Source organism: Homalodisca vitripennis, chromosome 3, assembly GCF_021130785.1.
Source record: "Homalodisca vitripennis isolate AUS2020 chromosome 3, UT_GWSS_2.1, whole genome shotgun sequence".
NCBI lineage: Eukaryota > Metazoa > Arthropoda > Insecta > Hemiptera > Cicadellidae > Homalodisca > Homalodisca vitripennis.
The window spans coordinates 65,409,999-65,424,591 of record NC_060209.1 but is presented as its reverse complement, the minus strand read 5'-3'; the positions used below and the strand labels follow the sequence as shown (position 1 = coordinate 65,424,591).

At 31.2% G+C, this 14,593-nt stretch overlaps 1 protein-coding gene across 2 annotated transcripts in view; it reads right to left on the bottom strand.

Moving 5' to 3' along the window:
- Positions 1 to 12,785, bottom strand: part of LOC124356997 (kinesin-like protein CG14535) — a 420,258-nt gene extending 407,473 nt beyond the window's left edge. For both annotated transcript variants that reach the window (XM_046808357.1, XM_046808355.1), the window contains exon 1: positions 12,671 to 12,785. The gene's annotated coding sequence lies outside the window, so the exon portion shown is untranslated. The remainder of the gene's footprint in view (positions 1 to 12,670) is intronic.
- Positions 12,786 to 14,593: the final 1,808 nt, after the last annotated feature.

The following is a 14,593-nucleotide window of genomic DNA, read 5'->3' as shown; positions in this document are numbered from 1 at the left end:
ATCTACTTCGTTCTTATTGCTCAGATCACATCTAGGATAAAAATAAAGTAGTTCCCTTATTCCTCTTCACCAGTCAACAGCGATAGCGACTTTCTACTGTATGAAAGACAAGACAAGTGAAATTATGCCAGATCTTCTCCAGCGACAGTAGTGAATTATTAAGTGATTTACGACGATACTCTCGATTTCATACCCTATTGTCTGAATAGTTTAGTCAATATCAAGAAATCTCGATACTATTAATTTTTACTAACCTATGTTTTTATTGTGCTGAAATTAACCGAACTAGGAAAGCGAACAAAATTTTCAGGTCACCAAACCATACAAAATTAATAAATTAAATTTGAAAATTAACCGTGAATTATCTGCTTTGTCACATATTTTATCTTTTTCAGAAACATCTTATAATAATCTTAATAATATAATATAGAAAAATTAATAATCTTCTCCTTCTTTTCTTCCTAAAAACAAATTAGAGTGAAAACAATTTTTCCTGTTTTATTTAGGTCAAAAAGATGCACACAGCAAACTGTGTCTCGAATTCCAAATTGAAAGAAGTTTCTAAATAAATTAACTACTTCTATTAAGATATTCCATATTTTGTCATACGTGTGTTTGGTAATTATCTTTGCTTTCCTTTCTATGTTTTAATTAGCTAATCAAGCGGTGCGTGAGTTATCCGTCTTACCACAATTCACCCTGACTAAAAAAATAAACTTCAGGTGTAACTGGATGGTGAGTAAGATAGTTGCTAGACGCGACCAAAAAGAAAGAATAGTGTGAGGAAAGGTTCTGGACTTTTCATACATAAATAATGTTTAAGGAAATGTCCAATTTCGCACAAGAGCATATTTGAGTGTGGTTGTAGAAAGGTTTTGAAATTTTAATACGGTACAAAGTCTTTCGTGCAGTACAGTTTAAATTATTTTTTAAAAACGACCTGTCAAGAATATGGCATCATCATAAATATAAAACAATCTCATGAATGTTGTTACAGTTGCAATGAAATTATTTATAGTTATATTTTTATAATTTTTATTTTATTGATATTTTTATTTTTTATTTCTCGAAACAGTCTTTGTTCCAAGTTTAACAAATACCCACTGTATTAATTTACCTTCATCAATGGTGTTTATAAGTAAAACCATTTCTCTGTCGCTGTTCTGAGCAAAAGTACGAGTGTATTTCTATTATAGAAACAATACGAGAATTTTATCTACATGCCGCTCAGCTAGCATGATATAAGTGTTTACTGTCATTATTAAATGATAAACATACGAGTAGTTTTAGTAGTTATGATAACGTTTGAAATTTTTTTTACAATATAAAACGCTTAGTTCAGAATAAGAAATGTAAGTCCTTAAATTCTTGAATGCCTTAGCAGAGTTTTATAATTTTCTTCAAAAATAGGCTTATAAAAAAATTAACTATAACGTGAGTTTTGTACATTTTGCAACTTTCACTTTAAATACTTGAGTTCATGTAATCATTTCAAAAGTACTGAAGATGAGATTAGTTCAAAAATAGGTTGATAAATATAGGTCCGTAACAATGAAAGTTTACAATTACTCTTTCCTCTTAAAAGTATAATAACGATGGATATTTTCCCCGAACTTTGAAAATAAATATGCGTTTTTAATGTTTCATACCAATTAAAACTCTTAGTACAGAAAAAAAGTTGAGCATTCATAATAATTCTCGAATATCATACTTAGGGTCACTTCCACTATAAATACTTGAGTTCGTGTTTTAAATTCGTAAAGAGGAAGACAATTAAGTGGCCTGAAAATAAATCAGGAAATATGAACGTAATATTGTTTCTATTTAATCTTAATCTACTTAAACCTTCAAACACTTCCAAAAGTACAAATTGTACGAATTATTTTAGAGCTTTCCAATTCTTACATCCCAGAAGTATACTCAGCTGATACATATAGGGCATTCGAGGGATTTGTATAAGGAATGATTAATTATGAAAATAACACAGATGTTAAAAATTAAGAATTTGTAGCTTTCTATGTCACTAACTAATCCGATTCAAAATCGGTATTGACCACTAAATCAAACCGAACAGAGGTGTCATTACAAATGTACGTCAGTACCATTTTAACGTCAATTTTAAAGGCATGAGAGAACATGCAGCAAACTTGGGCTCGGCGTCATACATGCCACACTGAAAAAAACAATTTAGAGAATGGGTCGAAAACGTGTACTCTTGTTACTCATTCACCTTTCCGTCAGATATTTTTTCCATGAGTAGATGTTTGTCTTCTTATATAGTAAACGCAACCGTAGATAATAGATATCTGATAAAATATCTTTATAATGTAATATCTCTAATGATTATATATTACACTCCATCCTGCCGTACATGCATATTGCAAGAAAAAATTGTCCCATCAGGAAGACTTGATTGATTGTTTTCAACGATTTATCCAACAACTGTCTGTTACTTTTTATCTGCTGCACACCTGGATTTATTTGTTCCGTACATCCAGGTGTGCAGCAGATCATTGAGGCACGCTTGGCAATAGGCCACCATTTAGAAGAAGGATTGATTTACGATTAATACTATTGTTACATGACATACTTATGTTTTACAAATATATTATAATATGACTTACTAAGTTATAATGTTTTCGGTAAAGCATTATAACCACTGAAAATCAATTTTAACGACAAAAAGTTTCAACTAGTTATTTATTTATTTGGACCAATCAAAGCGGGAAATTGCTGGTTCCAAGAAGCACATAAAAGAAGGATTTACGGTCGACATGTTCAGTTGTCAATGTAACCATCGTTTTCTCTAATGGCTGTAACCGGAACTTGTCGGCACACATGACCGGGAGAGCGACGCGCTGGGGAATGTGCTTGAACTAACTACTTCGAGTTGGCAGTTCATAATTATTGTAACATCTGAAGTTAAATGGAAAATTACATATCCGTATTGGGTAAATAATAAAATGAATGCAACTAGGTTGAACATATCTACATGTTGTGGAATACGCATATATTAAGGGGAATGGAAGAGAAAAAAAAATGGAACGGAGAACGGAAAATGGAATGGAGAGTAACTATCAGATAAGCACTGGAACATGCAATAACATCTACTGTACGCAATAATAAAGTTTCATTCAATTTAATCTATTACTTGCAACGGACTGCCCGTCTAGTGGTGTATCCAGAGATAACTTCCCCTCGATTTGATCTTGGGGGGGGGGGAGTAATGCATCATCTCACATTTAACGATATATCATATCAGAAGGACATATTTCTATGTTTATTTCATATTATCTATTTAACTAACAGATTATTTATTTGGCAATAATAATAGATTATAACATTTGACAAATATTAATTTATATGCATAGAGTAACCTAACATCCTCTTTACCAATGTTGCGATAACAAGTTTCAAAGAATTACATGTGTTTTACGTATGAAACAATTTAATTTCATTAATAAAAATTATAATAACCTGTTATTTTTTCATTACATTTCATTACAAATATTCCCTTTAAGAAATACTGGAAAAACGTCATGGAAATCTCTGTAGCAATAACCTATGTCCGTGCTGTTAATATTTTACATTTGTATTTTCATCCGTTCTTATTTGGGCATGATTAAAATCTGAATTTAGCATTCTTTCAATGCCTGTAATTGAACGTCAAGTGATAGTTTTCTTAAGGAGGTGTGAGTTCTACATACATATTTCCCAAACCCAAAACCGATTGCGTCAACGTAACAATAAATAACACTTTATAAGTCACAATAATAGGTTTAGCACATCACAGACACAACGGTGTTTGTGCAAGCCCAAGTCATGTAGATCAGAAGTAAAGTTTGCTTATTCTGGAATCTGTCAATTCAAAATAACTCAAAATTACAATCATTATTGTTAAATATTTACAAAAATCATCCAAAATACTTGTCTATTTCGGCGTGGCTTGCAGATATTTATTGTTTACTTGATATTCAAACTGATATCAAGTTATTTTTTGTAAGAATTAGCACATATGACTGCATTTGAAACACATTTTTCACCGTGTGAAATATCAAGCTTCGTCAGTGTTGTAGATTTTGCGCTAGCAAAAAAGTGACCAATCAAGATTACATTTCTCGCAAAGACATTCGTGTTACGGTTCTGAAAATGTTCAAATAATCTCCAACCCCATTCCCACTACGCCAACCGAGAATAGTAACTATCATTAGGTATTGGCAAGATTAAATATTTTTTTAAACATCTTTTTTGAAGGTATATCGCTCTGAACGGTGAAATAAATAGTTCGTACTTGTGAGTAACGTTTACATGGCCTGCGTGTTGCTGCCGAGATCCTGGCTTTCTTCCATCTTCCTTCCAACGGTTTCGTGACCCATTGCAGTTCCAGTTTTGTCACCTCTTCGAATTTATATCTGAGAATCGTCTCGTCCAAGTAGTTTCTGCATTGTTTCGTACGTAGCATTTTTAAACTGGCTCATCATAATAATGAATGAATAATAACAGCCGACAATCTGTGTTAAATTTCCTTTTGTGTTCTCGAAATGCCTTAAATAAATTAAATAATTATTTGAAAACTTTCTAAATTTATAACAAGAATATAAATGATTAACAAATATTTATTACTTACTCATTTAATAAATGAGACATAAGAAATCAATTACCCTTTATTATAAGTAACGAATTTTGTATAGTAACAAAGAACTTGGTCCAGTTCAATATCATAAAACAATCGAGAAAATTGTGTTACTAGAAAGTTAGCCAATCCTTTCGGTTACCACACTCACATAAAAGAATTTTTAAACGTATCTTTAAAGTTTCTATTCTAAAATGAACTGACGAACAGTAAATACCTAAAACACATAAAATGTGAAACGTTTAAATAACATTTGGAAAGTATTATCAGTACTTTAAATAGACGTTTTATTATTTTTCAGAATCACTTCGTTTTAAAAAGTAATGAAAAAGTAATTTTAAGTAAGTAGTAGTCAAATTGGCCGAACAACTAATTGTTAGATTTAATTACTTTAGTATGCTAACTAATAGCAATCCAAAAATATAGGGTTCATTTTATAGGTGGTCATTTATAATGTTTGTATTTTAATTTCCTTATTAGCATTTAATAGAAAAATAAAACAAAATTTTATTTTTTTAAGATCGGAAATATAAATAAGTTACTAGTAATTTTATTCTTACAAATTTTACTCTACAATAGAATCCAAATTTGATTTAATCATTGCTTTATATTATATGTTTAGTTTTATGCTACAACTTTTGTTATTGCTTTAGCAGTTTTGTTATTGCCAGGAACATGAAGGAAAAATACATTACATTAAAGAAACATTAATTGCAACAGGGAATGATCAAAAATATTAAGGACATGCACTCTACCAGCTTTTACTTATTGGAATCAAATAGTTAGTTTATAAACAAACACTCCAATAATTATGACATTTTTTAATTATTGAATTGTTTATAAATTAAGTATTAAGAATAACTGAAATATGACTTTAAACGAAAATGTATAAGAGGATAGTGAAAATGAGAATTTACTGTGGATGAATGGTGGATGTAAAAAGTTTAAAAACAATACAAAGTAAATATCTTCCATCCTATAATGTTTTATTTTCTAATAAATATTGTGATACAATACGTAGTAGGTGATAAAGTACAGAAAATTGCAGTAAAAATCTGTAATTTAATATAAATTTTTAAAACTTATTTTTGTAATTTGAATGTTTGTTGCAACACGAATACTTTGTTAAAAAATTGTTATAACGCAAATTTCATAAACATGAACGGACAGATAGTAGCACAGTGATAAACATAGGAGATATAATTATTTCCTTTCTATGCAAAAATAGTTATGTTTTTTAACCATCAAATAATACAATGTAATCTTAAGAAATTTATATGTCGAGTTTACTTGTAAAGCAATACTGGACTAGATAAAGTAATATATGTGCCTCAAGTGAAGATTTATAATTGTGGTATTTATACTAACAAGAGGCCTCGAGCTGAAAATGTTAATTAAATTTTAAAATTTGTAATTCAATGAATATTTTGGAAACTTAGATTCAAATAAACAATTTCAAATGCACGAAAAAAACTAAGTTCTAAATTACACGAAAATACTAACAATAGAATACCGTACTGTAATATGATGAGTTGACGTCATTAATAACTGTTGACTTTAGAGCGTCAGGTATTGTACAACTTCGCTTACCTAGAAAAATAATTTGATGCTAGCAGAGCATTTCATACCGACACTAAGATCATTCTGATACTTGTCACAAGGTGTTTGAACACGACCGCACTGTGACCTGCATGCGAATAGATATAATGGGATAATCATTGAGTATTCTGCTCTTCTTCACTTGATTGTTGTCATCTGTGATTCTTGGACCATGAGTTGACTGGCAATGTTCCATAGAGGAAGTGCTGAGACCTCCAGGACCTATATTTAAACCAGAACAATACCCACGTTTTCATTTTTTATTTGTTAGAACGTCAACACGAAATTAAAAACTCATTATTTTAACAGAAATATGAATTATGACAAACTCTTAAAAGGAAAAAAGAAGAATTACACAAAATAGTCCTTTGCTTACCTCTCACTGTTAATATTTAACGGCCATCTTGGGTAAAGTATTTTATTCTAATGCTGAGATCGCTTTCACCAGTGAAACTGCACTGCGCAGAGTACTTTAGTGATAATAAACATAGTACTCAGTAACAATTCCACCTTCCTCATCTAAGTTTTTCATCTCTCTTTGTATTCTTTTAATGCAATCCTTAACCTTCTTCCTCTTTTTTCTAGTTGTATGAATCATTTTCTTACACAATTAACGGTGTAAGAAACATGGTAAACTAACCAAAACAACTGTCGTAATAAATATATATTTACTTAATTTAGTATAGATACTATTATGTGTTAGTACACAAAATTAAAACATTAAAGCGGTGGTAACCACCTCGATTTCAGCCCCTTAAACACAACTTGGAATCTTACAAACCTTTAAGTCCTTTCCGTTTCGTAAATTCATGGGAGATAACGTTTAATTTGTAAATATATAAAAATGCCCATCTAAAAAGTTTTTAGTTTTCTTTTATTTAGGTGTTAGTTGTTAAGAATATGTATAAAACTCTAACTTACTTAATTATTACATTAAAAATATAAAAAAGTGTACACTTTACAAAAAACACAAAACGTATTATTCATACATTTAAAATGAGGCTTTTCTCATACTCTTATTAACAAAAATAAGGACATTATATTGTTTAAAGTGTATCTTTAGGCAATAAATAAGGTTATTTTACTGTATATGGCCTTAAGTGAGATTGAAAGTAAGAATGAGTTCACGTTTACCCAAACAATGGAACGCTTTCCATTAATCAAATCCAATATTTGACATTATTAAGAAAACGAGCAGTTGTTGGGCTGGTAAAAAGACATTTGAGGATATTGATTTAAATATAAATACTGTAGGTTTATACAGTTTAGCCTTTGGAAGAAACATAGTTTTCCCATTATCAAAGCTAACTCATATTGATAAATACATTTTTTTCTTAAGACTACTTTTCTGAGCTGGATTGATCACTATAGATTATGGAACAATATAAAACAGTGTTGTAATAACCAACGTTTTAGTTGAACGACATGCAAAATACATATTTAATAGTATAATATAAGAGGATATCTGTATGGGTAAAAGAAGATTTTGCGTGTTTTGAACAACTGCATAAAGCTCTGTGAGTCCCTGATATATCAAGCAAATCAAGGGTCATCACAGCGTCTATCAACAGACCAGATATGGCAAGACAAGTCGTACACAAGACGGACGGACAGAGACACGGATGATAATTAATTTGATCTAATCTGCATGGTTGAACGACCGCTACGATACTGGTCGACTTGTTGACGTTAACCGCAACATTTACTCTTCACCTGAGGTTACCTATCGCAGCACAGTAGACGCACGTGCGCCTTTACTTATCATTTGTGATATCTTGTGTTTATAATGTTATTGGCAACACTGTAATACATCTTCCTTGTCTTTCGGGCACGCAAGGATACATGCAGTAGAGATTCTTTCAAAGTGATATATTGAACATATTTCCCCTTTGACAGCATTTCGTAAGCATTAACAAAACATTATTAGCTGTGGCTCTGCTGATATAGAGTATGATAAAAAATATTACAATGAGTGAAACACCTGACAAGCTTAAAACACCTGACAACTAAAAAAACCAACTTTAAGTCTTGTTTTTTTAACTTTAACTTATTTACTATTCTTTAATACTGTTGTGCTTACAAAACAATGTACCCCTTCGTTTAAAAAAATTAAAGGCGGTAATATGTAAAGTTTCGATGACATTTTTATTCAATTTTAAAGGAAAAATTGGTGGTTTACAATAACAGTATTGTTGGAGAAGATTGTGAGTTATAGCCATACCGCGATTTGTGAGTCAGGAAGGACAAAATAGTGAGTCCGCTCCAATACTAAACTATGTAAACCCCAAGTTAAAAGTTAAGGTGCAAATAATATTTGTAGCAACGTCGACTCTTGCAGGTCGATTCCTTATACCTACTTAAAAAATACTCATTATATGCTATACAGAAACGCACAATGTCTCTAAGTTATACAAACACCGTGAAAACTTTTTAAAATAAATGCTTGAATTAAATAGTAATTATATTGAATTAAAAGTGCCCATCATTACCGTAACTCGTTTCCAATAAATATTATATTAATTATGCTGTTGTGTTAGTTGTGTTTCTTTATTTGTAATATAATTCTATTAATTATAAAGACAAGGAACACAAATTTCTGAATATCTCAACATTGCTAACATACTTGAAATATATATTGTGGACGCATCAGAGGGAACATAAATGGCCTCAATACTGCTCCCTGAGGCACACCCATATCGAGTCCTATCGTTCAAACTTCGATATTCCGCTCTAATCGTCTGGAGACGACCATTCCGCGTGAAGCTTCTTTATGACGTCAAATGATGACTTGAATAACATGATTTTTCAAATGCATGTTCCGGGTATATTTATGAATTTTTTCCGTAGAGTGACTAAGTTTGTTCGGGAAACACTTCACAAAAAAGGTATTTGCATTACAATATTAGTTAATTTTAAAATTGACTAAAGAAAATAATAGTTTAGAATTTTAAGTAATAAGTCGGATACAGCTGTTGTTGTCTTATATTATGCGAAGTCTATTTTCGTCTCGCATGAACCTTCGATTTAACGCATGACCGAAAGAATTTAACTATTATGTTTAAAAAAGTTTTCCAATAGTGTTTATATCTTTTCACAGAAGGGACATATTGACAAATCTGTTTTATTTTTGTGACGATAAATCTTCGGGAAAGGACACACCTTAGAAAAATGTGTACCTGAAATAAATTGTTTTTTAATCAAATAATTATATCGTTTGTACGGCAATATAAATAATTCATACACAGAATCATACTTCAAGATGAAATTAAAGTTGTACTAGCTGATTCACTACACAAATGAAAGAAAATCCAGAAAACATACTGGATAATTCCAACCTGAATCTAAAATCTAAAATGTGTAGTGGAATTTTTCATCAAGGTTAAGTTACATACGTGTTCTCTATGAGAGGTACACGAGTGGGAAGAGTAAAGCAGCGGTGTACAATCAGCGAGAGGAACGCGTAATTAAACGTGTACTGAAATAAAGGCAAGTAAATGTGCACATCTTAAGGTTGAAAGGAATTCCTAAATAAAATGATACCAATATAATCTTGTTGAAACGGCATCGATTAAATAAATCATTCCACAAACTTGATCTCAGCATATGTAGAAAACGAATTTCAAACATCATTTTCGAAACGTGTTCTATCTGAAAGAGTATTTTTGTAGATAAACACTGATACGAACAAATACTTCATACGCCAACTATATATATATATAGTTAGCGTATATTTATAATATACGATAACTATAATATTAGTTAGCATGCTTAGTTATGCTTAAATATAACCATAATATATATTTTATAATATATATATATATATATATATATATATATATATTATTTCAATAAACATTGAATAGCAAAAAGTACTTGCTCCGCCGGGACTCGAACCCGGATCTCTTAGTTGCCGGGTGAATGTGCTACCATTACACCACAGAGCCCTCACTTTTTACGATTCAATTATTTTTTATTTGGCCGTATCTGTCACATATGCGTTTAAATAACGAAACTAACATATGATCGGAAGACCCAATACCTGTCAAATGACTTTTATTTACATTAAATTTGTATAAATAATAAAAAAAAATTATAATTATATATATATATATATATAATGTTATAACATTATATAATTATAACATTATATAATATATATATATATATATAGTTATAATATATATATATATGTGTGTGTGTGTGTGTGTGTGTGTGTGTGTGTGTGTGTGTGTGTGTGTGTGTGTGTGTGTGTGTGTGTGTGTGTGTGTGTGTGTGTGTGTGTGTGTGTGTGTGTGTATAATTCCGTCAACATGTACCTTGGTTTCTTCTCTTCACAGCATGAAGAAGCATTCACCCTAAGTAGTAATGATTAAAAGATTTTAAAACTGTATTCATACAAAATAATAACAATCCAAGACAATTCTGAGATGGAAACTAGAATACAAAACATTGACAACAGCTGAGTCTGCTTTGGTAATAAACCAGAACTTGCTAATAGAGAGTTGATTGTTAGGAACACAAAAGAGTATGCCGAGGTTAAAAAGAAAGAAGAGGTGGTTAATCAAAGGAAGAAACATTTCTAAGAGATGATAATTCTATTCTTTCCGTAATTAGTTGATGAATAGTAAATATATTTTACAAAAGTTCTTAATATAAAAATGTAATTATTTTTATCTGGGTTCAATGTATGAAAATAATTTCTGAGCTATATTTACCAAACTTTAATACTCTTGGTACACGAATATATTCCAGTTTTGACGATGTTAATGTATATGAAGGATTGACGTGTAGAAATACTTCACTTCAACTTGAATGTCTCTTTTCTAAATTCAATCGTTTACAACGTCAATAAAGGCCAAAGTTGAATTCTAAATATTTTTTCCCAGAAAATTTGCAAAAAAATATACAAATCAAATTGTAAAAAAATAAAAAATTTTTATGTATGGAGCAAAATAATAATCATAAAATAATAACAATAACAATAGCTTTGAAAATATTATCAATCTTCTCATCTCACTGACGTGTCAAAGAAGCTAGTCACAGATTAGCAAGATTCGATTATATGGCAATATTGGTTGATTCAATTTTATAATACGTTAATACTTTTCCAAATATTAGCCATCATACATGAATTTAGACATAGGTAATAAAGTCACGTATACAAAAATTGTTTGTTTAACACTAATATAGACCTAAAAAATGGTAATAGCAAACCTTTTGATGCATGACAGTTATAAACATAGAATGAATGTATTGTCAGTAAACCCTCTTCCGAAGCTGAAAGTCGAATAAAGCAAGCCGGGATTTACATTGTATTCTTATTTTCCACTGCATAAGAATGTCTACTAACAAATTACTTAGCCTGATATTACTATACGTAGTCAATCTAACTTGCACGTAACACGTTCGCCAATCAAAGACGGTTCCACATTTTCTAGTTTTTTTTTTCACTTAGTTTTGTATGAGAACCCACCAGTACATTATCCTGTTAATTTATCTACACGCTAGTATAGTTTACAGAGTTACTACTCTTTGAACTACACGAGTCAAATTTCAGAATTTGTTAGTTACTTAAATCTATTAAAAATGCATGGTCTCTAAAACGAACACTAAAACCTAGTAAATATCATGCGTCATGCGTGGTGCAACGTGTGCTATGCAACACAACTCTAAAATAACTTATTATAGGCACTAAAAATAGATTTGGAAAGTATTAATATTTCCTGTATGACATAGCTGACTTGATTTACTGTTGATTTGCGACGTTACTCTACTGAGATACTGTCAAAGTTTTCTGGTTTTTAACTGTCACTATCGTGATTCTTTTATTCTGAGACACATATTTTTAAAAATTTATTGCATTTAGCGCGATAACTAATTGCGAATTTGAAATCACTTAAACATGTTTGATTAATTTGTGACTTTAAAATTAAATAATCTTTGTATTTAATTTGTATTAAGTACTTCTTTCAAAGATGTACAAGGTTTTCAGACATCGCCATCGTTATGTGGTACAGTGATAGAACACTTTATTTCGACGATTGAAATCTATCCTCTTCTCCATGTATAGAATACATAGGGTTAAGCAAGTCCACATCAATAGTCAAGAAACTTAACAATGTCTCAAGTTCTTCGTTCAAAATCAAGCCAATGCCCGTCCATAGCTGGTTAATCACAAATAACAGACTGTACAATATAGGTCCCTACCGATAACACGCTATCAGAGCTGGACCAAGGTAAGAGGCTGACGTCAAATGATTTGGGTTAATCCGGTATGGTAGATTTATATCCTCTCGATTGAAGTAGTGTGCTATCCTTATAAACCGTAATGGTAGCAAACGATCGAAATCGTATTATCCTTTTAATAAACGTTGTCAATTATAAGTTAAAACGAAAGGTAGAGGATGCTATCATAATTTTGGATTAATTTTAACTCACATTTTTGCCTTTACGTCTTTAAGGATGTGGTGACGAGATATCCATCCAATGGCTCCTGTCAGAACGGCACAGTGTACGCGCGGTACGATACTACGAGACGCAACGGCACAACTGAGCTGGCCAACATACAACAATGCATGCAAGTGCCAGGTGCCAGCTGTTCTGTCTGGTGGGAGGGGTAGAGGGGGCAGCTGATTGAACACTATCAGCTGATAGACTGCACTCTCACTGTTCAGTCAGTCAGTGCTCAGTCAGGTCACGCTGTAATGAACATGCAATCCTAGTCAATCAAATATCAATAATTTTTATATACTTGTTAGATCACTCCACAGAGGAGAAATGGTCTCTACGGTGCCACTTTTAGTAACGACACAAGCCAAGGAGGGTAAAGGTTGAGTCGATCATAAGCTTTAGAACAATTTTTGAGTATTTTTTTAATTTTATGTGAACACACATATTATGCCAGCGTGTTTGATTCAGTTCAATTCAATTAAAAACATTTTTTACAAAGAATACAGCACAATACAGTTTAAATATTTCAGCGTCTGAACCAATGTTTATAGTTGTTTTGCCACATTATTATTGCATTAAATACTTTAACGAGCCTGACCTTTTTGAAAGAATGATAAAATACACCATTTTTTATTTATTAACAGGACACAAACCCGACCTGTAAAGGTTCACTCTTTAAAAATTACGCCGGCTTAAAGTTTGAAACATTTACAATGTAGGTCCTGTTCTTGGTGGTTTAATATACTTTAATATAAGTTGTGAAAATTAAAATTAGTAAATGAATATTGGAGCTAAGAAATAGTTTTTAAGGTAATTACTGACTCTTCACATCCAATGAAAGATGGTCTACAAATTCTAAAATAATATATATCTAGAGCTATGTTTGGGTTAAAATCTTTTGCCGAACTCCTTATTTTACACCCTGTATAACCAGAATCTGGAGCAGATCAGTCAGTTACATAACATAAAATTTGTACTTGTTACTGGCCCAGTAAACTTGTACTGATTTAAGTTATAGTACAGTAGCACATTTAATACACGATCTAAAAACCATCCTCTTTTCAGTAGCCCTGTTTTAAAACACAGAATTCATTTGGATTTCATTACAACGTTGTTTTGTAAGACATGAAGTACACGCAAACGTCAAGTAAGCAAGAACAAGCTCGACGAGAAGGGTTGGAGCCTGTGTTATTGTTGACGGATTGAATGGAGTCATCAGGATGTGAGTGTCGTCTTTAAGTCATTCAGCGTCGGGTTTTAGTCTAAGCCGGTTCGACATTCTTACCCATTCAAAAGCCCAAAAGTATTGTTTTTATTTTGCAAATAACAGTGATTTCACACGCTGAGTTCGCAGGCCAATTTCCCCTCTCAGTTTTCGTTCTGAAAGAAAACGTTGCAATCAGCAGTTGTACTGTAATGAACGGTATTTATTATTGTTTTTCCATATAAGCTTTATAATTTTCTCTAAGACACGATATTAATTAAAGGTTAATCCAAATTAAAACAAGCCATTACATATTTATCTTTACTAGTTATAAAGTATTAAAACATGTTAGGTTGACAGTTAAATTTTATGAGGAATAATAACAATAAGCTTTATTTACCTCATAAACAAGATTTAAAACACATATGTATGCAAATTGTCTGTTGAGGAATAAACCTATATATAAAATTATTTGACGTGCATATTTCAAATACTTTAGCAAATTATTTCCTATATTTGTGCCTAACATATACTTTCAATTCGATCAGGATATGATAATTTTCCCGTAGGTCAGTAAGTAATCTTGACATTTCGAGTATTTTAGATAATATGGAACAAAAAACTGTTACAGTTCGAATCTCAGTAATAATTAGGTTTTTAGAACGCGACTGCTTTATAACTAACTGGTTATCGTGCTTAATCTGAGT